The sequence below is a fragment of the Trachypithecus francoisi genome, unplaced genomic scaffold (genome assembly GCF_009764315.1).
Source record: "Trachypithecus francoisi isolate TF-2019V2 unplaced genomic scaffold, Tfra_2.0 Lachesis_group17, whole genome shotgun sequence".
Taxonomy (NCBI): domain Eukaryota; kingdom Metazoa; phylum Chordata; class Mammalia; order Primates; family Cercopithecidae; genus Trachypithecus; species Trachypithecus francoisi.
In genome coordinates this window covers 70,410,235-70,435,108 of record NW_022681462.1, presented here as the reverse complement: position 1 = coordinate 70,435,108, position 24,874 = coordinate 70,410,235, and the positions used below count along the sequence as shown (strand labels likewise).

The window sequence follows — 24,874 nt, the reverse complement described above, 5'->3', positions numbered from 1 at the left end:
CGACAACAACAAAAAAGTTGGTTTTTTAAAAGATAAAATTTAAAACCTTTAGCTATACTAACCAAGAAAAAGAGAGAGAAGACTTGAATAAGTAAAATTATAAGTGAAAGAGATATTACAACTGATACCACAGATATACAGAGGATCATAAGAAATGATTAGCAACAATTATACACCAACAAATTGGATAATTTAAATAGTAAATTTTAAAACATACGACTTACCAAGACTGAATCATTAAGAAATAGAAAATCTGAACAGGCCAATAATGAGCGAGGATATTGAATCAGTAATTTAAAAAAAGTCTCCCAACAAAAGAAAGCACAGGACCAGATGGCTTCACAGATGAATTCTACCAAACATTTAAAGAAGAATTAAAACTAAGCCTTCTCAAACTCTTCACAAAATTGAAGAAGAGGAAACACTTCCAAACTCATTTTACAAGGCCAGCATTACTCTGATACCAAAGCCAGAAAAGGATGCTACAAGAAACAAAAATTACAGGCCAATATCCCAGATGAACATAGATGCAAAAAGTCTCAACAAAATTTGAGCAAACCAAATTCAGCAGCATATTAAAAGCATACATACCATGATCAAGTGAGATTTATTCCTGGAATGCAAGGTTGGTCCAACATGCAAAAATCAATCAATGTAATATAACACATTAACAGAATGAAGAATAAAAATCATATGATCATCTCAATAAATGCAGAAAAAGCATTTGACAAAATCCAACATCATTTCATGATAAAAATTCAACAAATTAGGCATAGAAGGAATGTACTTCAGCATAACAAAGGCCATGTATGACAAGCCCACAGCTAAAATAATATGGATTAAAATCAACATGGATTAAAGACTTAAATATAAGACCTGAAACCATGAAACTACAGAAGAAAATATAGGACCAAAGCTTCTTGACATTGGTCTGGGCAATAATTATTTTAATATGACCCCAAATGCACAGGCAACAAAAACAAAAATAGACAAATGGGATTGCATCAAACTAAAAAGCTTCTGCACAGCAAAGGAAACAATCAACAGAGTGAAGAGACAATCAATCTATGCAATGGTAGAAAACATTTGCAAACCACATATCTGGTAAAGCCTTAATATTCAAAATATATAAGAAACGCAAACAAGTCAATAGTAAAAAAAAACCCCAAAAAACCTAGATAACTTGATTTTTAAAATGGGCAAAAGAGCTTAACAGACATTTCTCATCCAAAGAAGACAAGCCAAGAGATGGAAACAACCTATGTGTTTGTCAATGATAAATTGATAAAGTATGGTATGTGTATCTAAATATATATATCCCATACTTTATATGGTGTGTGTGTGTATACATACACACACACATATATATGTACACACACGCACATATAAAATGGAATATAATTCAACCTTTAAAAAGAAGGAAATCGGCCGGGTGCGGTGGCTCAAGCCTGTAATTCCAGCACTTTGGGAGGCCGAGACCGGCGGATCACGAGGTCAGGAGATCGAGACCATCCTGGCTAACACGGTGAAACCCCGTCTCTACTAAAAATACAAAACTAGCCGGGCGAGGTGGCGGGCGCCTGTAGTCCCAGCTACTAGGGAGACTGAGGCAGGAGAATGGCGTAAACCCGGGAGGCGGAGCTTGCAGTGAGCTGAGATCTGGCCACTGCACTCCAGTCCGGGCGACAGAGCGAGACTCCACCTCAAAAAAAAAAAAAAAAAAAAAGGAAATCCTGCCATTTGCTAAAACATGGATGAATCTGTAGGATATTATGCTAAGTGAAATTAGCCAGACACAGAAGGACAAATACTGTATGATCTCACTTATATGTGGAATGTTTAAAAGTTGAACTAAGAAAAGCAGAGAGTAGAATGGTGGTCCTCAGGGTGTAAAGACAATGGCTGCATCGCAGTCAGGTATAGGCCGAGGTACACATCTGGCACAGCATGACACAGTGGGATTGGAGTGCAGACACACAACCCCATGCCTTATATAATCATAGCTATGTAGCCATAACATATGTAGCCCCATGCATTATATAATCATAGCTATGTAGTTCATCACCTGGCTCTGAGCCACTGTTGTCTTTGAGGTACATAAATGCAGCAGTGTCAGTGAGCTGCTAAATAAAGCCACGTCTCACCTATCTGTGGTCTCTCGAGTGTTCTTTCAGATACCTGCTACCCCAGCGACACCCCTCGGACCTCATCTTGGACTGAAACCTAACACAGGGGCTTTGGGGGTGGTGGTAGGGAGATGCTAGTCAAAGGGTACACAGTTTCAGTTTTGCAGGATGAATAAGTTCTGGAGATGCGATGTGCAGCATGGTGACTATAGTTAATGGTGTATTGTATACTTGAAATTTTCTAAGACAGTAGATCTTAAGTGTTCTCACTAGAAAAATGAAAAGGTAACTACATGAGGTGATAAGCAAATTAATTAGATTGTGGTAATTATTTCACAACATATACATGTATCAAAACATCATGATGAATACTTTATACAATTTTTTTTTGGCCAGTTATACCTCAATAAAGCTGAGGGGAGAAAAGAGTAAGCTGCCATCTATTAAATTTTCTCCCAAGTAATCGGTTGCAGGTTTGTGCTAGGAAGATACATCACTGTGAGTTCAAAAATCATGCAAGTGAATTGAACTCCGTTAGCATAATCTGATGAGTAAAATCCATTTTATTGTATTAAGAAACGTTTGTGAAGACTGATGAATGAATAACTTGGACTAGGTTTTCCCTAGCAAATGAAACTATCACCTGAATTGTTCTCTTAGTGTTGTCCCTGTCAGTTTTTGTAACAGAGAGCTCGTCAAACAGCTGAGTGATATCTGAAAGTGTCATCACTCACCTCAGCTTTATAGACAGTGGAATTAACACAGGAACTCAGAGGGGAAGTGATCAGACCTTAGAGTGAGAACAAAGCAATGTCTTGAAAGATGCTTCTGCCACTGTCAGGGGCTGTAGAATCTTTTAAAGGCTCCAGCCTTAATTTATGAGTGAGTGCAAATCAGATATTGTTTTTAAGTGCCCTTTCAAGAAAACTTGCCAGGAATTCCTTCATAAAATAGAGAATCCTCTTGTAAAGCGAACCACTCCAAATTTGGGAGAAGGCAATGACAGAGAATTTCAACAGTCTGCCAAAATCAAGTTATTATCTAAATAACTTGGCCCTTTAGCAAGAAGACTAACTTGTTTAAAAAAAAAAAAATCTGTGGCCCTAATTAGAAACATTTACTAGAAGTCAGCTGGTCTCATGGCAGCAGCTAATTTCTGGCCTGGGTTAACTTTGTCATCACGCTTAAGGAGGATAACTGAAGATCCCTGAGGATCCTGGAAACTGATCATCAGCAAACTGATGGCTTCTAAAAGTGAAAGAGTTGAGAGCAGTGATATTCCAATGGTTGCTGTACATTACAATCACTTGTAAAAATTTTAGAAATATGATGTACAGGGACTTTTAAGGGCCATACCAATTAAAACAATATCTGAGGCTAGGACCCCGAGCAGCAGATCTGAAAATCCCCCAGGTGATTCCAATGTACAGCCAAGATTGAGAACCAGCGGCTTTAAGCAGAGCAGGGATTCTCATCCTAGCTACACGTTAGCATCACCTGGAGAAAATTCAAACAACTACTGATGACCAGGATTCTCTAAGAACAATGCAGGTAGAGTGTGCAAAGGCCCAGCAGGTGTTCAACTAATGGCTTAGGGAGCATAGGCAGTAGTTCTCAAAATGTGGTTCCAGAACCAGCAGCATCATCATCACCTGGGACCTTGTTGGCAATGCAGATTCTCAGTCCCCGACCCTACACCTCCTGAACCAGAATCTCTAGGGATGGGGCCCCAGCTTCTGCATTTTAACAAGACTTCCAGGGGATTCTGGTACAGGCTGAAGTTATATAACCACTAGGATAGTGAATAAGAACATGTCCCTGGAACTAGACTGCCTGGGTTCAAATCTGGCCTCTGGTACTTGCAGAGTAACATGGGCAACTAAACTTTTCTGGGCGTCAATGTCGCCTTCTGCCAAATGGGGATAATAATGGTTGTCCCCACAGAAGGTTGTTAAAAGGTGCAAAAGAGTGACATGTGAACAGGGCCTGGTATATGGGAAACACTACATAGTGCTGGTTAAGTAAGCATGTTGATGTGCTTTTGTTCTAAAGAGATGTGAGTCTTGAATGATATTCAGATGTTTTTACTGCAGCAGACACTTGAAGAAGAATCTTTCTTGTGATCTCCTGGCTGGTACCCTGAAGTCCTGTTATGCCAATGGACCAGCAACCCTTGCAGGCAGGAATTTCTACTAGAAAGACTATCCTCTCTGCAGGCAAATTTCTGGAAGGATACTATTTTATGGGGAAAAATATAAACAGCTGTAAGTAATTTCACAGTTTGTAGGGCTTGTCTCCTATTGATAATTTCTTACATGTTTACTCCTGGTGGAAATGTGGAGGTGGCTAAGTCAGGTCATAGGAAAAGGCAGGCCAGCTGTGTTTCAGTGGCTTTCAGAGAAGCTGGAGGGAAATAGTCTCTTCTCAGCAGCAGCTGAATCCCAGTGTTAGCAGACGGAGCCTTGTTTCATGAAAGTGCATTCCCAGGGATTCCCTTGAAGAATGTGAGAGACCAGCTGGAATGAAACTGGATGTTTTAGCGTCCTGAAGGAAATGTAAATCCAGCGGCTTATTCTCAAGATGTGGCTCCAGAACCAGCGGCATTGATTCTTCTAAAGAGTTGAGAGTGCATTTTAGCTGTGATATCTTTGTACTCTTAAGAAATCCTCCTCAAGAAGACAAAACTTGGCCAAGAGCATTCAGTTGTCTTCCAGAAGGCTCCCTTCAGTACTGATACTCTTCCTGGATGCTCCCAATTAATCTATTGAAAGAATGACTTGTGATGGCAGCCCCTCACCTGACAAACTGGATTTTCCCCAGAGATCATTTGTAATGTTTTTCCTGAATCTTAGTTGTGTTTCCCTATTAGCAATGTTATATATTTCTTTATCACAAATACTAAGTACCGCCTGTAGAACCTAATCTCCATTTATAGCATGGAACACGCAGCCCATCACGTATCATTGCCCTGGCCTTCAGCCTGTGAATATTTTAATAAAAATCACTCTTTCCTCCTTAAGGAGAAGGACCATGTTCTTTAGAAGTTTAACACACAGTTCTTAATAATTGGTCGCTTTACTTGATATTTCTGATGTTTCTCTGTTTATCTTGGATGCCCAGAAGCTCAGACTTAAGCGTCTACTTACAGTAACAACCTTGTTGCGGATACAGTTAATTCTACCTATCTTTTATGTGGTTTCCATTGTCCTTATTTATTATCTTTATTTAAACCTTTAAAAGAGTATAGGATATCAATTTATGAAAAGTTTTTTTAGTTCAATTGAAATCCCTGTTTTGTACAAAACTATATTTAATGCCCCATATAAACTAAAATCAGATTGCCCCATAAAATGGGGCCCCATAAAATGCCCCATCTAAAACTCTGCATGATTTAAAGCAGAGGTTCTTATTCTGGCATATGTGTGTGTGTGTATGTGTGTGTTTGTATGTACATACCTCAACGGAGGCTATAATTTATATATATAATTTATATGTATATATACACATATGCACACACACAGACACACCCATGTAATACTTTATAACATATATTAAATATATATGTATATACATACACACACATATATATACACATTGTGTGTGTGTTTGAGTGTGTGCACTTTTGGAGAGAGAGCATATCTAACTTTCATTAGTTTATCCAAAGAATTTATGACCCTTCTCTTGCCCCACCCACAGACCCAAAGTTAAAAATTACTGGTTTAAGGGGACCTGGAAGTAAATATCCAGGAATAGGAATGCACACAGCTCTGCCTTCAATTCTTCCTCCCCAGTCAGTAAACATCATTGTCATTCATTTTTTGGCCTCTTTTAGGAATTGTTCTTCTGACCAAGCAAGTAGATGAATTGCCATAAGTGGAGCCAGTTCAAAGCAAGGCACAACTCGCTGGTTTTAGATGCCAAAGAAGTCCCACAGTTCAATTATCACTTGGGGGAGGTCAGAGCTCGGCAGGTGAATCTTGCTTCTGAATGAAGCTGAGGCAGAGGGAGCCGATTTGCCTCACCCTTTTCCTCACTGGTTTCCCCCAGGGAGGCCTGGGTGACAGGCAGGGCGCAGCTCCTAGGCACAAAGATGCCTACTGATTGTGCTGGGCCAGGCTGTGTGTAGGAGTTGATGGGGCAGCAGGATGCTGGGCTAGAGGCAGCAGTGGGCACCCATAACACTCAGGGAGCTGGATGTCAAGCCACGGAAATGAAATCTACCAGAGTATCAATGAGTCACAGCTGCAGCATGTTCTGAGTCCATACACAGTGCTGTTGCCAGGAGACCCAAGACAGTGTTTTCCAAAGATGCTTAGTAGTAGCGAGTCTCCTGAGCTGGCTAAGGAGAGGCACAGAGCACACGCACCATCACTTTCCTCCTCCTCTCCAACCGGAGAAGTACAGCAATGATCTGCTTAATAGTAAGACATGTGGCAGCAACAAGTGCACACTAAGTCACTATTCCTCTTGTTTCCCTGTAAGAGGAACTTGGCAGTTTTACATTTCTGTCTCCTCATTCCCTCCTCTCCAGAGGAGGAGTGACTTCCCTGATTGGGGATCTTGGGAGCGATGCTTGAGAATGTGGGCTCAGTCTCCTCCTCTGCCCTCGAGCTTTGGGAACAGCCTGTCTCAGAGGCCATGTATTCTGGTCTCTTTGATTCCTTTGTACTGTAGTTTTCCCTGACAGGACTCCTTCATAGGAGACTTCTGGCTGTCCAGTGCTGCTGTGGATACTCTCAATTTTGGGATATAATGCTGGCATGCTCATTTGGTCCTCATATCTAAGTCACAGTCTCCAATAGCTTTATCAGTAATAATGCTGATGTTTTGATCTCCACTTCTTTCTGTTGGTTCTGAACATAGGCCAGTAAGGCAGCAATGCTTTGTGTGGGTCTTCTAAAATTCCAACAATTTCTTCTGAAGAAAGGGCTCTCCTAGTTTGAAAAATCTTAAGACAATCTGATCTCAGGCCCTGTGGCTGGTGAACAATATTTAGGGTCATAAGAGCTCGCTGACATCAGTAGGTAAGAGATCTTGGAGAAATGAGGCGACAGAAGTGGAGCAGACAAGGAAGGGGTCACCCTACCCCAGCAGTCACAGAAGTCACCAAACTTCACCAACCTGATCTTCCAGCTTGAGTGGCCTCTCCATGTCCTCTCTCCCCGGCCAGATCTGATTCAGAGAGATGCTAACCAGAGAGTGCTTGGGCCAATGAACTGATATACTGAACAAGTAGAGTTTAATCTGGTATGATCATGAAGTCATGTTTTTCTCATCACCGCTCCAGCAGATGCCATCTTGGCTCCTTTCTGCTGACTCTTGCCTTTGGATGAAAGCTCACAAACACATCCTCTTTTTGGTTCTTCTTACATAATAATGAAAAAGTCCTCTAGATACATCTAGCCACGAAAAAATATATATCTTATTTGTAATAAAATGTCCAGGCCTATATAATAGTAACATGTAGACTAGAAGCCCTGCTGTCCTCTGTGCAGGCTGCTTTCTCCTAGAAACTTATATGAAGTTGGGGAGGGGAGGCATACCTACTTTCTGTATTTCTATGGAGCACATTTACCATTCTCCTTTACTTACTAGGTTGTCTTAGCTGACCCAGGGCTGAGGCAGGGGAACAAGAAGAGACAGGGAAAGTTCTTGCTTGATGGTCTCGTGCTGGTCTCCTCTGGCTATGGGTCCTTAAGAGATTTTTTTGCTGGGTCCCACTAACTACAGCTTCTAGCCTTTTCTGCTGAGATCACTATACTATTTCCAGAAGGTACTCCTGGGTGGGGTCACCTTTTAAATGACCCAAGTTGACAATCCTACTATGAGTTACACATCTTGGAGTCACATACCAGTGGCCTCACATTTAAATCAGAGGAGACTTCAGCTAATATCCTCTTGCAACTAGTGGCAAAGTGTTGGTGGCCTGGGTGTGGCCAGCTGCTAGAGTGTGGAGCTGACAGAGGTTTTGCTGGTGAGATGCTGCCAGGGGCTTGGAGGAGGAAGTGGGTGGAAATGTGGGCCTTGCCCTCTCTCAGCTTGTGACAGCCTCTCTTTCCTACTCCTGTTCCTTGCTATTGGCTGCCCACTTTTCCCTTGCATCTCTCAGCCCTTGCCTTCTTCTTTGCAGTCACGACATCCACGTCATCTTTTCCTTTTTTTTGTAGGATTTTTGGCTTCTTGGTGGTACCAGCCTTTCTGTTATCTTTGTTCTAATCCAGCCACATCTTCCCCTTTCACTTGCTAGACTGAGAATATTCTGGGTGACTTTGAATTGAGCAGAGGTTGCCTTGGCAATCTGTATACCCAGGGGTATTGATTGGTACTTCAGGAAGTTCATGTGAGCTGACATGCAGACATAAGAAAGGGTCTGCTGGGCAGAAGGAGCCAGGGCAGGACAGAAGCTACCAAGAGGATGGGAGAAGGGAGGAGCTGCCTTAGAGAAACACAGGGTCTGCCTGCCAGGAGTCCACAGGGTTCAGCAAATGGCTTAATTGTGATAGACAAGAATTACACAGAGGGAGTGAATTCTAAAGCATTTAAACATTCCAAGCAAAACAATAAGGGCTGTGAATATCGATTCAATAATCCTTCCTGTTCTAGGATTCTGGGAAAACCCATTTTACGAATTCCCTACAAAAAGTTTCCAAATCACTCAGAGAATAGTGTATTTGCCTGAAAAACATCCAGTCATTCCTTATCAGCAGGCTTGTACTGCCAGCAGTGGTAACACTGTGCTTCCCCCTAAAGATGTGCAAGATTATGAGCCATGGAACAGATGTTTGAGGTTTATGACTACCTCTGCTTAAGCCTGATTTCTTAAACAAGTACTATCTTTCAGGTGCCTTCTAATATGCACCGATGGCATTTACTGGAGGCCTCTTTCTTAATACAGTCTCTTAATTTCCCTTCCTTTTGACTATGTGGTTCCAGGAATGCTTAGATTTTAGTAAAATCCTGGCCTTTGATTAGGGCTGAAACTGTGCCTACTTCCCTAATGGTACATGGCAAATTAAATATCCCCAAACTTGGGTTTTGATGTGTTTGCTTTGATGAACTTTTCTCATTATAGGTTGATATGGTTAGGCTTTGCGTCCCCACCCAAACTCATCTTAAATTGTAATCCCCATAAGCCCCATGTGTCAAGGGAGAGACCAGGTGAAAGTAATTGAATCATGGGGGTGGTTTTCCCCATGCTGTTCTCGTGATGGTGAGTGACTTCTCACGAGATCTGATGGTTTTATAAGGAACTCTTTGTCTTTTGCGAGGCACTTCGCCTTTTTGCCACCTTGTGAAGAGGGCGTCTTGCTTTCCCTTTGCCTTCTACCGTAATTGTAAGTTTCCTGAGGCCTCACCAGCATGCTGAACTGTAAGTCAATTAAACCTCTTTCCTTTATAAAATTTCCCAGTCTCGGGCGGTTCTTTACAGCAGTGTGAGAACAGAGTAATACGTGCTTCGAAGGGCAATGCATGTCCTTTCTCTCCTGGGCTGGATTTCTGGAGTTAAAATCAGGTTTGCAGGAGTTAGTATTACTTCTTTACCGTGGAAAAGAAAAACAAGGGTGGTTGCATAACGGCTCCAGTGATTGAATTGAAAGCACCTGTGAAAACTCAGTCACTATTTTCTTTAAAGGAAAGGAGTGTACACAGTCATGGTGGTTTAAATTAGCTACCATAGCAGAAATGACCTGAATATCCATGATTGGCTTCAGCTGCTCAGCGTGTCCTTCAGGTCGAACAGTTGGGCCGTGGCCTCTGCCAACTTGTTATTAACAAGATATCCTAATATTTTGAACAACATTGCTATGCTTCTATTTCTACCTTAATGAAAACAATGATATCACTTATACTTTTTAAGCACTAGCCATGCATCCAGCACAGAACTAAATATTTATATGGAATATCTTGATTAAACTCCTCACAATAACCCTATATGAAGTAGCTGCTATTTTCATGAATAGATGATAAAAGAGGCTTAGAGAGAATCTGCCCACAGTCATATAGTTTGTAATTGAGTCAACCCATGGCTGTTGTGACTCCAAAGTCCATGCTCTTACTTAGTATTGACTGCCTCTCTTCATCGGTTGAGTAGAAGGTAACTTCTAAGTTTGTGCGTGCATGCGTGGGTGGGTGGCAGAGGTTGGTGGTTGTTCCCCCTTCCCAGGTGTTTGTTATCACAATGATTTCACAATTCCATGGGCTGTTCCTGTGCTCTCTGTAGTGTTGACTGCATCAGTGGGAGCTTAGCACCTCAGTTCTCCTCCAGGTGTCCTCTCTCTGTGAATGGTGTCTCATCCTCCAGGGCATCTCCACAAGGCTTCTCTCCAGCAGAACAGCCTAGTCTTGCTCACAACATGGCAACTGGGATCCAAGAGAGAGCTTCCCAAGAAAACAAACCCCTTTTCCGATTGCTTATATTAAGCCTAGCTTGCTAAAGTTTCATCAGCCAAATCAAGTCACATGATCAAGCCCAGATTCAATGCAAGAAAGAACTTTACGAGGGAGTAAATATCAGGAAGTGTCATTCATTGGGAAAGCCACAATAGAAACTCTACCTCATTAGTAATAATAGTAATGATAGCTTTCATTTATTGAGCACTTACCATGTGCTAGTCAGTGTGTTCAAGGCTTTACAAAATTATTTTAATCATCATAGTAACCCAACCTATCAGCTTGGTTTTATTCCCATGTTATAGGAAAGGAAAATGAAGCTCAGACTATCTAACCTAATAAAATGACAAGAGTGAATTCAAACGCTGATCATTCTAAGTTCCTGATCCAAGAGATAGAAACATGGTATACAGAAAATGAAAAAAATGTATTTTTCATGTAATGAGAGCCCTTGGAATTTATAAGGACAAAAAGGTACTAGTCAATGACTTTCATGCTGACTGGATAACATGTTTGGGGGCCTTCCTGCCTCAAGACTGACTCTCTTGTATTTGCAGCCAGCCTTTCTAATTCTGGTATTTTGAATGGGGAACAGTCAGTAAACAAAATTGGGTATAATTAGGCTAATCAAAATGTGAAAGAATATAATGTGACTTTTCTTTTAATCAGCCTCTTGTTTTAATCTTTGGCAAAATGAGCTGGTCTTTCCTCTGGCTGTGTTTTCAAAAAGTTCTGCTCCAAACCATTTGGGAAGCAGTGAGTTGGAGAAAGAACGAAGGGCAAGGATCTATACCCTATAATAATGCAGATTTCAAAACATAGCTTAGATTTTTGGAAAACCCCTTCATGAGCATGAAAAGTACAACTATGTTCAGATGCTTTTGCCAGCTGAAAACCACTGTGACACTTGAGATCAGTTGCAAACGTTCTCTCCTTCCCCACCAGCACCCAGGGCTGTGGTCCAGGGGGTGAACACAGTATTTGGCCTGTCCCAGGCCTAAGGGTGTATGAAGTGTGGGCATTGTTGGGTGAGCTTGGCTGGGAGGGCAGTGCTTCAATGCAAGGGAATCATGTGGAAAGATTCATGGAAACTTATATTAAAATATGATACCTCCAAAAATAATTTCTTGCAAGCAGCAAGAATTAATGCATTGTGAAACAAACAGAGCTTTCACTATTAACTTCAGGGAAGGAAAAAAAAGGGAGGGTGGCTGGCTCAGTGGAAAATATCGGCTGTAAGCTGTGATTTTTTTTCTTGCCTTTTCCATGCTAGATGGCACTAATTGAAGAGACAGTTGTTTGGGGAGGGGGTTTGGGGGGAATATAGCATTTGATCATGTGATTTTGGGGCATCATGGGGTCCCTATTTTATTTTCACTGTTTACTCCACCATTGTTTTGGTCTTTGAGGTAATTTTTAATTTTAAGCTGATTGCATGATTTTTCTGGAAGTCAATACTCAGAGAAAAGGCTAATTTGGAGGGCCTGCAGAAGTGCTGGGGTGAGTGTTGACAGATCTGACTGACATTTGCATGGTATTTCCCTGCGTCCCTCCACCCCTGCCACCCTTAATCACCCTAGTGGCAGTGGTTTAATGACACAAAGATCCTGGAAAAGAGCGTTTCTCAACCAATTTCTTTCAAAGGGAAGCCATGGAGGAAGGAGCCATTTTATCTGAGCAAATAGCAAATTCTTACAGGAGTTTGTAATGGCTGTCCATTCTCCCACTCCATCCCCCAAAATAGAAGTTGTGGTGTGAAATGAGGACAGCAAATGATTCATATGTAGATGGGTTTATAATTCATTTTAGAAATAAAGCTGAGCCTGTAAATGACATTCCAGGAAAAATAAGGAAGAATGAGTAGCTTTAAGGGCACACTAGACTACTTAGGCCAAAATTAAAATATTTGGTAGACTTAAGTATATTTATTTTTTTGAAAGGTAATATGCAATTAAAGTTTCCACTGGAATAGTCACTTAAAATAGGTTTATAATATTCATATTGTGAATTTATGGAGGGATGGTATGCTTTGATCTTATCAATGGTTCTATAAAGAAGGCTTGACATATAATGTTGACAGTGATAGAACAGAGGCTCAGATTCTGTCACTTTCCTAAGGTCATGCAGGTTGTAAGTGACTTGAACTTGGAAATTATGGCTCTAAAGCTCATTCTCTTTTCATTAAGTTGTACAGCATCTCACTCTATAAGGCTGTGTAATGATAGACCTGCTCACTCAAGATCTGGGTGGTGAAGAGTTTTGGATTTAGAATTAGAAGAGGTAATTGGATTAGATTAAAGTCTCACCTGATATTACTTAGCTGGGTGACTTGAAGCACAACACTAAAATTCTCTGAATCTCAACTTTATTATCTGTAAATTTGAAGGAGATATCATTTATTTATAGAGTTAAGACCAAAAATCATGAGTGTAAAAGTTCTCTGAAGATGGTACAGTGCTCTACCATGATATACTGTTTATTAGGCACAGGCTATTATTTATTAGGCACAACAATAGATTGGAGCTAGGAGAAATTCAGAAGTCTTTTTTATAGCCTGCCTGACAATCTCTTTAATTATTTTCCATCTGCTCAAGAAGCTCCAAGCCCTAGTCACACTGAACTTTTTAATTTTTCCTTACATGATTTGCTCTCTCATATCTCTGTACTTGGCCGTAATACCCCTCTCCTGTGATCTCTTATGCATCTTTCGGAGGCCCTTTTCAGCTCCACTGGGTAGTCTTTCCTCTTCTAGGTGCCTATGCATTTTGTTTACAACTCTATTACAGCATTTCCTACAGTGTGTTGTAATTGATGCTTCTGCTCCTTCCTAAGCTATGAGCTGCTCAAGGAGACATGCTGCTGTCTGTATTGTGTGCCTGGTACATAGTAGACATCCAAAGGCTTGCTCAATGAATGCATGACTAGAGGTGTAAGAATTACTGTCCTGACTCTCATACACATTACAACCTAACTGAGGATCATGACAGATAGACACGAAACACTAGCAAAGTAAACAGGAAAAAGGATTCTGTGATGTAGGTGCAAAATTCAGTGCATAAATTCAGAGGAGCAGGAGACCTTTGAAAGTTAAAGGAATCAGGGAAAGTCTCCTGTGAGTATGTGGAATTACTTAATAAGTGATGAATGGAGAAATCATTAAACCCACCAGAATTCCTTCAGGGAGAAAATCCTGCTAATTTGGAAGGTACTCTGTGGTAGATGCTAAATACTCAAGGCATCTGCTTAGGGGCAAAACTGTGCTATAAGAGGAAGAGCATTTAGTTATTCTAAGAGATAAGGATGAGGAAAGGGCGAATGGAGGTGGATTGAAGAGGATGGCTGAAGACCACACACCCAGCAAATCTCAAGGACATTCACTAAATCCTGAAGTGCTCGAACTGAATGGATTTTTTTTAAATGGAAACAATGAATGGACTCAAATTAGACATTCCATGTGAATATAGGAACATGGAGACAGGGAACCAAGGCACAGCTATTCAGAGAACATGAGATGGCCTCCTTGGGGTTCAAAGACATAGATTTGGAGTTTGGGCCAGGTTTAACCAAATCTCTCAGGATTGGAGCTGAGGAGCAAAGAAAAGGGGAAACTGATATCTGGGTGATAATATCCAAATGAGTTGCATCTCCAAAGCAGAAAGTTGGCCATGGGCCTTAAGGAATCATGCAAGTTAAAGCAAAATATTTCAATTCTCTGTATAAACATTCCTATAGCCACTGGCCCCTAGACCTATAGTTTATAAATGTCAGTCTAGCCAGCATGCTGATGGAGGAAAAGCTTTCACCTAAACACTGTGACAATGTAAGTTGTTCATAATACTAAATTCATTTAACTTGTAGAACTATATTTCAAAATGTTATTTTTCTGACATAATTGTTCATTTTTAAATGAATTGATGGCTTTTGATGTCTTTGCATGGCAAAATTAAAATGTGTCAACTTCATGTTCATTTTCTAAATTTCTTAGAGATTTTATTGGTCTGTAAAATCCAAAATTTGAAGAACCACTTCTTTTAATATGACCCATAGTATAATTTCAGTTCGCTAGTTTGTCCTGAATTAAATGGAAGGTTTGTTTTCAGTTCCTAAGTTCATTTCTGGTGGTCATGTTTGGTGTGGATTTTTAAGGCAATCCCTTTTTTGAGTCACATCATTCATAGCCTCTTCAAATTAAAATTTGTGAGTAGATGCACTGCCCCAGGTCCCCCGAAGGCTGTCTGCATATGAACAGGGTTTGATTTTGTAGTCAATATGGCATTCAACAAAATGAACCCCATAGTTAGTAAAAATAATACCTTGCATTGTAGTATTACAAAGCAGTGTTTATATAATGATTACATATTTTCACTTACATAATTATGAAATGCACAACTGTGCTGCACAGTAATTAGTCACAAATGGCACACATTTCATGTAAGTGGCTGCAATTCCTGTGACTTTTCCTATTAGGGCTAGCTACACGAGCATGTGACCTATCTAGTCCCACAGGGTCCCCTTGCTCAAGAGCGTCTCATGCTTGGTTTAATGTGCTGTGGTTGCTGTCTTGAAATTGTTCATAATTGTTGACAAGGGGACCCACCCCACATATCCCCTTTACACTGAGTCCTACAAAGTATATGGCCATTTCCGACTGCTATTGCAAGGATTCAAGCTGGGCTGGGAGGTAGAAATAGAAGGACCAGGTAGAGAGGCAAGGGAGCAAGACTGAATCCTTTTAGTCATCTCAGGAGCCCCTGCCTCCAATCCAACCAGAAGGGCTTCTACTCTTACTTAGAAAGTCTTGGCTCTTTTTATTTTACTGGAACTAGGAAGAAGAATTAGCTTTCCAGAAAATAAAGTTTTAGTTAGGTCACAGTAAGGGGGAGCTGGGGTGATGCTATGGTTTTGATAATGTCCCCAGATTCCATGTGTTGGAAACGTAATCTCCAAATTCATACGTTGATTGGAGGTGGGGCCTTTCGGAGGTAATTAGGATTAGATAAGGTCATCAGGGTGGGAGTCCCCATGATGGGACTGGTAGCTTAATCAGAAGAAGAAGAGAGACCTTAGCTGGCATGCTCTTGCCCTCTCACCATGTGATGGTGAGAAATGAATGTCTTGTCTTTATAAATTACTTAGTCTGTGGTATTTTGTTAGAACAACAGAACACGAACTAAGACAGAAAATTGATACTGAGGAGAGGGGCTATTGCTAGTAAGAAATACCTGAAAATGTGGAAGCAACTTTGGGACTGGGTAATACATAGAGGCTGGGCTCTGAGAATAACTCACAGTGGTCAAGTGGTCTAGGAGGTGGCTTCAGGGAGACCAGAAGCATTTGACGGGATAAATAGTGGTCATGAGATAGGCATTGTAACCTACCTCACTCTTCCCCACTCTTCCATAGCATCTGCAGTGAAGATATTGTTTCTTATGGTTTTGTTAGTGGATTTCTTTGTGGAGCTCAAAGTTCTGAACCCATGTTGATTCAACATGAAAATAAACATTGTTCATGCAGGTTCAAGGAGCCAGAAGACGGGTGGGAGGATGGAAGGTGGGGTCAGTGGGCAACTGGGCTCAGAATGGTGTGTCCTCAGTGAGAATTCCAGTTCTGCCATAATCTTCCCTGTGAAGTTCTGAGAATGAGTATACAACGCCATAATGTGGTCTGGGACTATGGTGGGGATGGTGGGTGTTCCCCACACTTTAGCAGAACGAAGCCTGTGTAAGCTGTGAAACTGTCAGCTTTGGAGATTAGTCATCCTTGCTCAGACTCCATAAAGCTTTTGCATTGGTTAGGCTGATGTTTCACTTTTAACTCATATAGTAGACTTCAGACACTATTGGAAATAGTGCTTTTATCATTAGCTATGTTGCCATTTTTATTTTTTCAAGCTGCTGCCTCTCTCTCTCTCTTTCTCTCTCTCTCTCTCTCTCTCTCTCTCTCTCTCTCTCTCACCACATAAGTGCACTTAAAGCTTTACCCTTGCTATGAGGTTAACCTAAGGCAGAGGGTGTCTTGCCAGCTATAGGCCAAAACTCTGGGTAGGCATGTGAGAAAGAAATATTTTGGCAGCAATATAGCTTAGGGAAGTCATTATTTTTTTAACATAAGTGACAGTAAATATTTACAAATTCAGGCTCCTGTGGGTGTTGAGATTCTGAGTGGAAAAGCAATTTACTTTGAATATGTTCTCCTTTTTTTTTTTTTTTTTTTACTTTGACTATGTTCTCCTTTTTTCAGTAACCATGACTAATTCCCCTTCTCACAGGGTGGAGAGCAAGTTGGCTCTCTATCTAGCCAGAGGCGAGGGGGGAAAATAACAAGTTTTCTTATACTTCTGGTAGTAGGCATATGGTTAGAATACAGGAGTAAGAAAACAAATGCAACTCTTAAAATTATAGTACAGATTAATAAATGAAGTAAACATCTAAATATTGCTAAAGTGGCTGAATCACAGATCCACTGTTTCTTACTGTAGTTTTTGCTACAGGGGCAAAAAACCTGTAAATTCGGGGTATATTGCAGCAAATGAACTAAATCACAGATGTTTGAGTATTTACGATGCCGGGAGAGACAAGAAAAATAAGACAAAAACCTTGCCTTCAAGGTACTTATATTTGTGAAGAAAATATATCAACAATGCAAAGTCATGTAATCATAAAAATATGAATGACACTTTAACAATAGAAGGGAGGGAGAAAGCTGAGTGTGGTTAATTTACACACAGAATATATGAAGTTGTTTCAGAGAGGCAAGACATTATTTACCTCTGAGTCTTCCTGGAAACAGTCTCCCTGGAGGAGGTAGATTTGAGTATTGAAAGGGGCATTCTAGGCAAGCAGAAGGCATGAGTGGAATCATAGAGGTGGTGAAAGATCCATGAGAGTGAGATGAGTAAGCCAACATGGCTAATGTGAGGTTTTGGGATGGTGAATAATTGGAGACTGTGCTGGAAATAGCTAGTGCATTGGACTCCAGGGGGTCTTAATTGGTGGGATAAGTGCTCCTCCATGCACCATGAAAGACCTACTCTGACACAGTAAAAATCTCTGCATCTCCCTTTGCCGCTGAGTCATCTTAGGCTTCCCTCTCTGCTTTTCCCTTGAAGCCAGGAGTTCTTTCCCAATGGGCAGGCCCATGCTTCCTGAAATCCAGCGCAAGATGAGGCCTGGCAGGTGAGTGTGCAGGGCCGTGGTGCAGACTCCTTTAAGCTCATCATCACTCCAGCTTGGTCAGGGTCTGTTTGGAAAATGGAGTGGTGACATCCTCTTGCCTCAGGATGTGTGGAAGCTCCTCCTTCCATGTGTACAGTAGAAACAGGGCGTCTCTGATCCTTCACTACCCCCAGAACCCACTCCCCTGGCTCCTGGCTGAAGGGCCTGAGAAGTGGTTGTAAAATTGGGAATTTGCCCAAAGGACCAGTACTATATAAAGATTCATTTAAACCCCTGAGCAAGGCATTATGGATGCAGACCTGATAATGAGCCATTATGAGAAAATGAAAAGCACAGACTTTGTGGTGCGGCCCTCAGAGCTAAGTAATTCTGGAGAGTAATTATGAAGCAGAAGAATGATTATACAAACTGCAGACTAAACATTTAGGCCCTGTGTGTGAGGCCAGCTGACAAAGCAGAGGTAATTAATAGGCAGTTACAATGTGGAAGATTCTGGAAACTAGAGTTCAGTCGTCTGAAATTTAGTCTGACAGAGGAATATTAGCAAGATAAATGTATTTGGACCAAGCACTCGAGAGGAAGGGCATGCTCAAATCGTTTTTGTAAAAAGTCCCTGGTGGTGGTTGACTCCCTTCTGCGTCCTTCATGAAACGGTTCTTGAGTGTTACGGTTGGCAAGCGTGTGGGTGGGGGAGATGTCATATGCACCCACTCCAGCTGTACAAGCAAGACACTGCGAGGATTAGACACTTGTTAGTTATGAACTTGGGTGTCTGGTCTGTTTCTTTGCCTTTCAAAGGCACTTCCTGGCAGAGAGGTACAATGGTGCTTTGCAGGAAACCCTGTGCCCGCAGCATCTGTTCTGCAGCTCGGCAGACCGTGGCTGGCCCTGAGCATGGCCTGCTAATTTTCTGGGTCAGGTGTGGCTGTGGTGAGATGGGTCTCAGCCAGGTAAGACCCTCTAATCTTTACTCTCTTTCTCCTGCCATAGATGCACTGATTGGAGGGTATGACATGAATTCTTGCCTGCCTTTGGGTCATGAGGGAAACAGAGAGTGTAATGGGCTTTTTGGAGTGCCAGGAGCCGAGTCCCCAGTGTTCATTCTTAGAAACCATGAAGCTGTTCTTTGAACTCCAACTTCTTTTTCTTCTATATTCGTTCAGGGCCCTTTCCTCTACAACCCCCTCATTCTTGCTGTTGATAGATGCCTCCTTCCTATTCTCTAAATGTCCAATTTTATCTTCCTTTGGAATGCCATCAAATTCTTCCTCCCTTTTTCTGTATCCCACCTCCAAAAATAATCCTAACCCCTACCTCTTCAGAGTGTCCATTTCCTCAGAGCTAATCCTGGAAGGAGCATATAAGTTGATGAACTCATACTAATATCTGAATGACTGTGGCCCTTGGATGGTTAGAAAATCAAGGTAGTTGTTCACTGTAGAAGATTGTTTAAAGCCAAGTGGTTAAAAATATTCTATATCCTTCCTTTTGCATATGTTATCTTGTTCATCCTTGTGAAGCAGATAATCTCACCATCTCAATGTACAGAAAAGGAAACAGGCTCAGAACATTTCATGTAGCCTACTTAAATAGTCTAGGCAGAGATTGAACCCACATCTCTGGCCCCAAGAGATCTTGATAATTCCCTCACACCTGCTGCCTAACAGCAGATGGAAATATATTTGGATTCTTCTTACCCTTAAGGAAACCTGCTAAGTTAAACTCTAAAAATCAGCAGTCTGCTCAGGGGATACAGGGAGAACTAGGACCATTGTCCCAAATGTGTAGTCATATTTATCTGCTTACCAAATGACCATGTGATGAATCCCTGAAAACCAAGGGAGAACCACAGAATTAAAAAAAAAAAAAATCAGAGTTCTGTGACTTCTTTTTTACTAGGTTTCCCTAAAATTGTTTTACTACAAAGCCCTGAGTATAGGCCACATGCTACTAGATGATCCATGGTATCTCTTAGCCCAGTTATAACAACTTAGAGTTTTCCTTGCTTTTTTCTAATTGAATACAATGTTCCCAGTTATACTAGTTATAAAAGATGATTGCCAAAACCATGCCTGGTCATTTAAAGTCATCCTCTTCTTGAACCAGTTGGTTCCATCTGGTCTTCTGGATGAAAGAAGTGTAAGACATTGAGCTGAGTTCTGCCCTCAAGTGAGTTTTGTTCTCCAGAAGTTACTTTCTATGATGCCAAGCCCACCCATCTGGTGAGAAGCAGATGAGGACGTTTCCCTTGGGATTAAACTAAGTGGAGGTGATTCACATCACTCAAGGGCGATGCCATAGTCAGAAAAGGAAACTTGCTTAGGCAGAAAAGGAATCGTCTCTCATAGCCAAACCATGGGAGCATAGGGTTGTGGCTGGACCTTAGGAATAATCTGGATGAGGAATCAATGATCCTAAGCCTTTGTCTCACCATCGCTGGCCTCTGCTTTTCTGTACTTGATTCCATTCTGTCTGACAGACATCCTCCTGACAGCTGAAAACAAGACCAGCAGAAGCAACCAACCCTCACTGCTCACAGCTTGGGCCCAGTGCTCACCCCCAGGACCAGCTGACACTGATAGTAGCTGTTTTAAACCACAAGAATAAAATGGAGGAAAAATCATCTTCCAAAGACAAGAAATGCTGCTCATGAAAGAAAGGTGCTGTGTAGATTCCCAATAAACAATATTATCTGTAAATGACTCTGGGAATCACTCATAAGTGATGATAAAGCTGATTATGCATTACCTAAATGTTGTTTAGATTTGAAAAAATTGATTTGTAGCATATAAAATTTCATTTTATATTACTGAAATAGAAATATGAAGGAATGGAAACATTTTTAAAACAACGTTACACTAAGACATTAGCTCCTTTGACTCACATATTTCAAAAACAATGACGGTTTTCAGTGGAAAATAACGCTAAAAAGTTTTGAAAAATAACAGTAATAAGGAAGAATTTGAGTAATGAAACATTTATTCACTCATTTTCCTTCAAGTATGTACAATATAACTATAAAACAATTAGACTAAAAAGTGACAAGCACACCGGAACCTTAAACCAACAAATTTTATAGACATTTTGTTGGTATAATAATAGCATTAATATGTATTGAATGTTTACCAAGTGCAGGTAACTATTATAAAACCTTTATTGGCATGATCTGAATTAGTTCTCAAAACAAATAGTTGGCAAACTAAGGCCTGTGGGCCAAACTTGGCCCACCTTCTATTTTCGTACAGAGTTTTACTGGAACACAGCAACACTCATTCAATTATGCATTGTCTGTGGCTACTTTTATGCTACAGCTATAGTGGCAGAGACTCTGGACTACAGAGCCTGAAGAATTTGCCATCTGGCCCTTTACAGAAGAAGTTAGTTGATTCCTGCAAAACAATCCAGTGGAGTAGGTACTGTTATTTCTGCTTTACCCCAAGGCCACAGAATGGTAATTGTTAGGATAGTGATTCAAATCCTGAACTGTCTGACTATAAAGTCATCTTTTTAGATAGATTTACAACACAGAGCACAGGCCCTAGAGTCAGACTGTTTGGGTTCAGATCAGATTCTACCATTTAGTAGCTGCATATTGGACAGTTTGCTTAACTGCCCTGTACCTCAGATTCCTTTATAACTCTTCCCATTGGTAACAGATGTGGCTCGTCATCCTTCATGTCAGTACGGGCCTTGGACCCTGGCTGTCCCAGGCCCTGTATCTCAGGGCTTCCCACGCTTTGGAGTACCTCCTTTAACATTCTCAAAATTCCTCTGGGAACAGCTGGAGTAGCAGTGCCATCTGGGCAGGGTGCCCTGAGCTGGGACCAGTAAGTATCTTGGTCCCCATTTCTGCCCTTTGGAGTACTCTTTGATCTCTACTTCCCAACCCTTATGTGGGGCTGACCTGATGCCCCAAGGAGCTCCAGGATTCATATCTGCGGGTTTATTTTGGGGTCCTTGACCTGGCCCTGATTCCTGGTAGGTGACCTGATGAGCTACTGCTCCCCAGAATAGCCCAGTTTTTCTCGTTGAGTCACCAGGCAAGTGCAGATGTGTTGATTTTGATGACTCTCACTTACATAAAACCTATAAGTTGAGGGCTCTGAGGTTCTCATGGCCCACTGCCAGCCCTTGACTAGAGCCATATGTGGGGTCCATGTGTCAGGTCTTACTGCGCCATGTCCAAATAAATAGTGGCTTCCAATCTATAGCACCCCAGGGCAGTGAAGGTGGTATCACTCACCCTCTTCCCTGTGCCCCTCCCATCACTAGCACCAGGAAAATCAGACCCCTTCCTTGAGCATTCTTCCAGAGCATTGTCTGTCCCCAAGCAAGAAAAGAACATTTGACACTTGCTCTGCAATGCTAGCAGACCCTTCTGCTTGAGGCCCTCCAATCAATGTGTTGCCTGTATCAATGTGTTGACATGAACCCTCTGTGCTTAAGCCATGTTGGTGAGAGGTGGACATTTCTTGCACAAATAGGACCATTCTTCTTGTTCTACCCATGGGTTCCCCCCACCTCCCCATGGTGATAGTGTGTGGAAGGCAAAGGTGCTGTCAACATTAAAATCACATTCTAGGAATGCAGGAATTACCCTAGGGAGTTCAAGAGAAGATATGGTCCGAAAATGTGCTCTTCTATATTTATGCTATAAAATTTCAAACAGTGAATTTAACAATCTCAGAAAATGAATTAACATTCACATTTTCCTGCATACTCTGGGCAAGACTTGACTTTGTGGTCATCATCTCCAAAGCACAGTAACCGCCCTCCTTGGAGAGCATCATTGGAAGCCAGGATTCATGGGTGGCAGTGGGGATGACACAACGTGATTGATGATATAACCAGCATTAAATAAATGATATTAAGGAAATCCAGAAGCTAGAAAATCTGTTTCAGTACAAACAAATGCTGAAGAGCTGGTGTTGTAATAACAGCATTGCTACCTTTTTCTCCCAGCGAGAAATGTGGAATTAGCACATCCAACAATAAAAAACACAGAGGATTCTGGCATCTGCACAGAAAGTGATGGTGCCTAGATACTATGAAAAAAATCTGAGGAGTGGCGCCCAAGATGGCCGAATAGGAACAGCTCCAGCCTCCAGCTCCTAGCGTGAGTGACACAAAAGAAGGGTGATTTCTGCATTTTCAACTGAGGTACCGGGTTCATCTCACTGGGGTGTGTTGGACAGTTGATGCTGGTCCGCAGGTGCAACCTGACCGGCAAGAGCTGAAGCAGGGCGAGGCATCGCCTCACCTCGGAAGTGCAAGGGGGAAGGGAATTCCTTTTCCTAGCCAAGGGAAACTGAGACACACAACACCTGGAAAATGGGGTAACTCCCACCCTAATACTGTGCTTTACCAAGGGTCTTAGCAAACAGCACACCAGGAGATTATATCCCACACCTGGCCTGGAGGGTCCCACGCCCATGGAGCCTCCCTCATTGCTAGCACAGCAGTCTGAGATATAACTGCAGCAAGGCTGGGGGAGGGTCGCCCGCCATTGCTGAGGCTTAAGTAGGTAAACAAAGCTGCCAGGAAGCTCGAACTGAGTGGAGCCCACTGCAGCTCAGGGAGGCCTGCCTGCCTCTGTAGACTCCTCCTCTGGGGACAGGGCATAGCTAAACAAAAAGCAGCAGAAACCTCGGCAGAAGTAAAAGTCCTTGTCTGACAGCTTTGAAGAGAGCAGTGGTTCTCCCAGCACGGAGGCTGAGATCTGAGAACAGACAGACTGCCTGCTCAAGTGAGCCCCTGACCCCTGAGTAGCCTAACTGGGAGACATCCCCAAATAGGTGCAGACCGACACATCACACCTCACATGGCTGGGTACACCCTGAGACAAAGATTCCAGCACAAGATTCAGACAGCAACAATCGCTGTTCAGCAATATTCTATCTTCTGCAGCCTCCGCTGCTGATACCCAGGCAAACAGGGTCTGGAGTGGACCTCAAGCAAACTCCAACAGACCTGCAGCTGAGGGTCCTGACCATTGGAAGGAAAACTAACAGAAAGGACACCCACACCAAAACCCCATCAGTACATCACCATCATCAAAGACCAAAGGCAGATAAAACCACAAAGATGGGGGGAAAAGCAGTGCAGAAAAGCTGGAAATTCAAAAAATCAGAGCGTATCTCCCCCTCCAAAGGAACGCAGCTCATCACCAGCAATGGAACAAAGCTGGACGGAGAATGATTTTGACAAGTTGAGAGAAGGCTTCAGCCAATTGAACTTCTCAGAGCTAAAGGAGGAACTACGTGACCAGTGCAAAGAAACTAAAAACCTTGAAAAAAGAATGGATGAATGGATAACTAGAATAATTAATGCAGAGAAGACCTTAAAAGAACTAATAGAGATGAAAACCATGACACAAGAACTATGTGACAAATACACAAGCTTCAGTAACTGACTCGATCAACTGGAAGAAAGAGTATCAGTGATTGAGGATCAAATGAATGAAATGAAGCAAAAAGAGAAATGTAGAGAAAAAAGAGTAAAAAGAAATGAACAGAGCCTCCAAGAAATATGGGATTATGTGAAAAGACCAAATCTACGTCTGATTGGTGTGCCTGAAAGTGATGGGGAAAATGGAACCAAGTTGGAAAGCACTCTGCAGTTTTCCAGGAGAACTTCCCCAGGAGAACTTCCCCAACCTAGCAAGGCAGGCCAACATTGAAATTCAGGAAATACAGAGAACACCACAAAGATACTCCTCGAGAAGAGCAACTCCAAGACACATAATTGTCAGATTCACCAAAGTTGAAATGAAGGAAAAAATGTTAAGGGCAGCCAGAGAGAAAGGTCGGGTTACCCACAAAGGGAAGCCCATCAGACTAACAGCAGATTTCTTGGCAGAAACTCTACAAGCCAGAAGAGAGTGGGGGCCAATATTCAACATTCTTAAAAGAATTTTCAACCCAGAATTTCATATCCAGCCAAACTAAGTTTCATAAGTGAAGGAGAAATAAAATCCTTTACAGACAAGCAAATGCTTAGAGATTTTGTCAATCACCAATGTGTTGATTCCTCAAGGATCTAGAACTAGAAATACCATTTGACCCAGCCATCCCATTACAGGGTATATACCCAAAGGATTATAAACCATGCTGCTATAAAGACACATGCACACGTATGTTTATTGCAGCACTATTCACAATAGCAAAGACTTGGAATCAACCC

At 41.8% G+C, this 24,874-nt stretch overlaps 1 long non-coding RNA gene across 1 annotated transcript in view; it reads left to right on the top strand.

Annotated features, from left to right (window-relative positions):
• The first annotated feature begins 16,082 nt into the window (after positions 1 to 16,082).
• Positions 16,083 to 24,874, top strand: part of LOC117062459 — a 39,536-nt gene continuing 30,744 nt past the window's right edge. The window contains exon 1 of the long non-coding RNA XR_004428389.1: positions 16,083 to 18,642. This is a non-coding gene — a long non-coding RNA (uncharacterized LOC117062459). The remainder of the gene's footprint in view (positions 18,643 to 24,874) is intronic.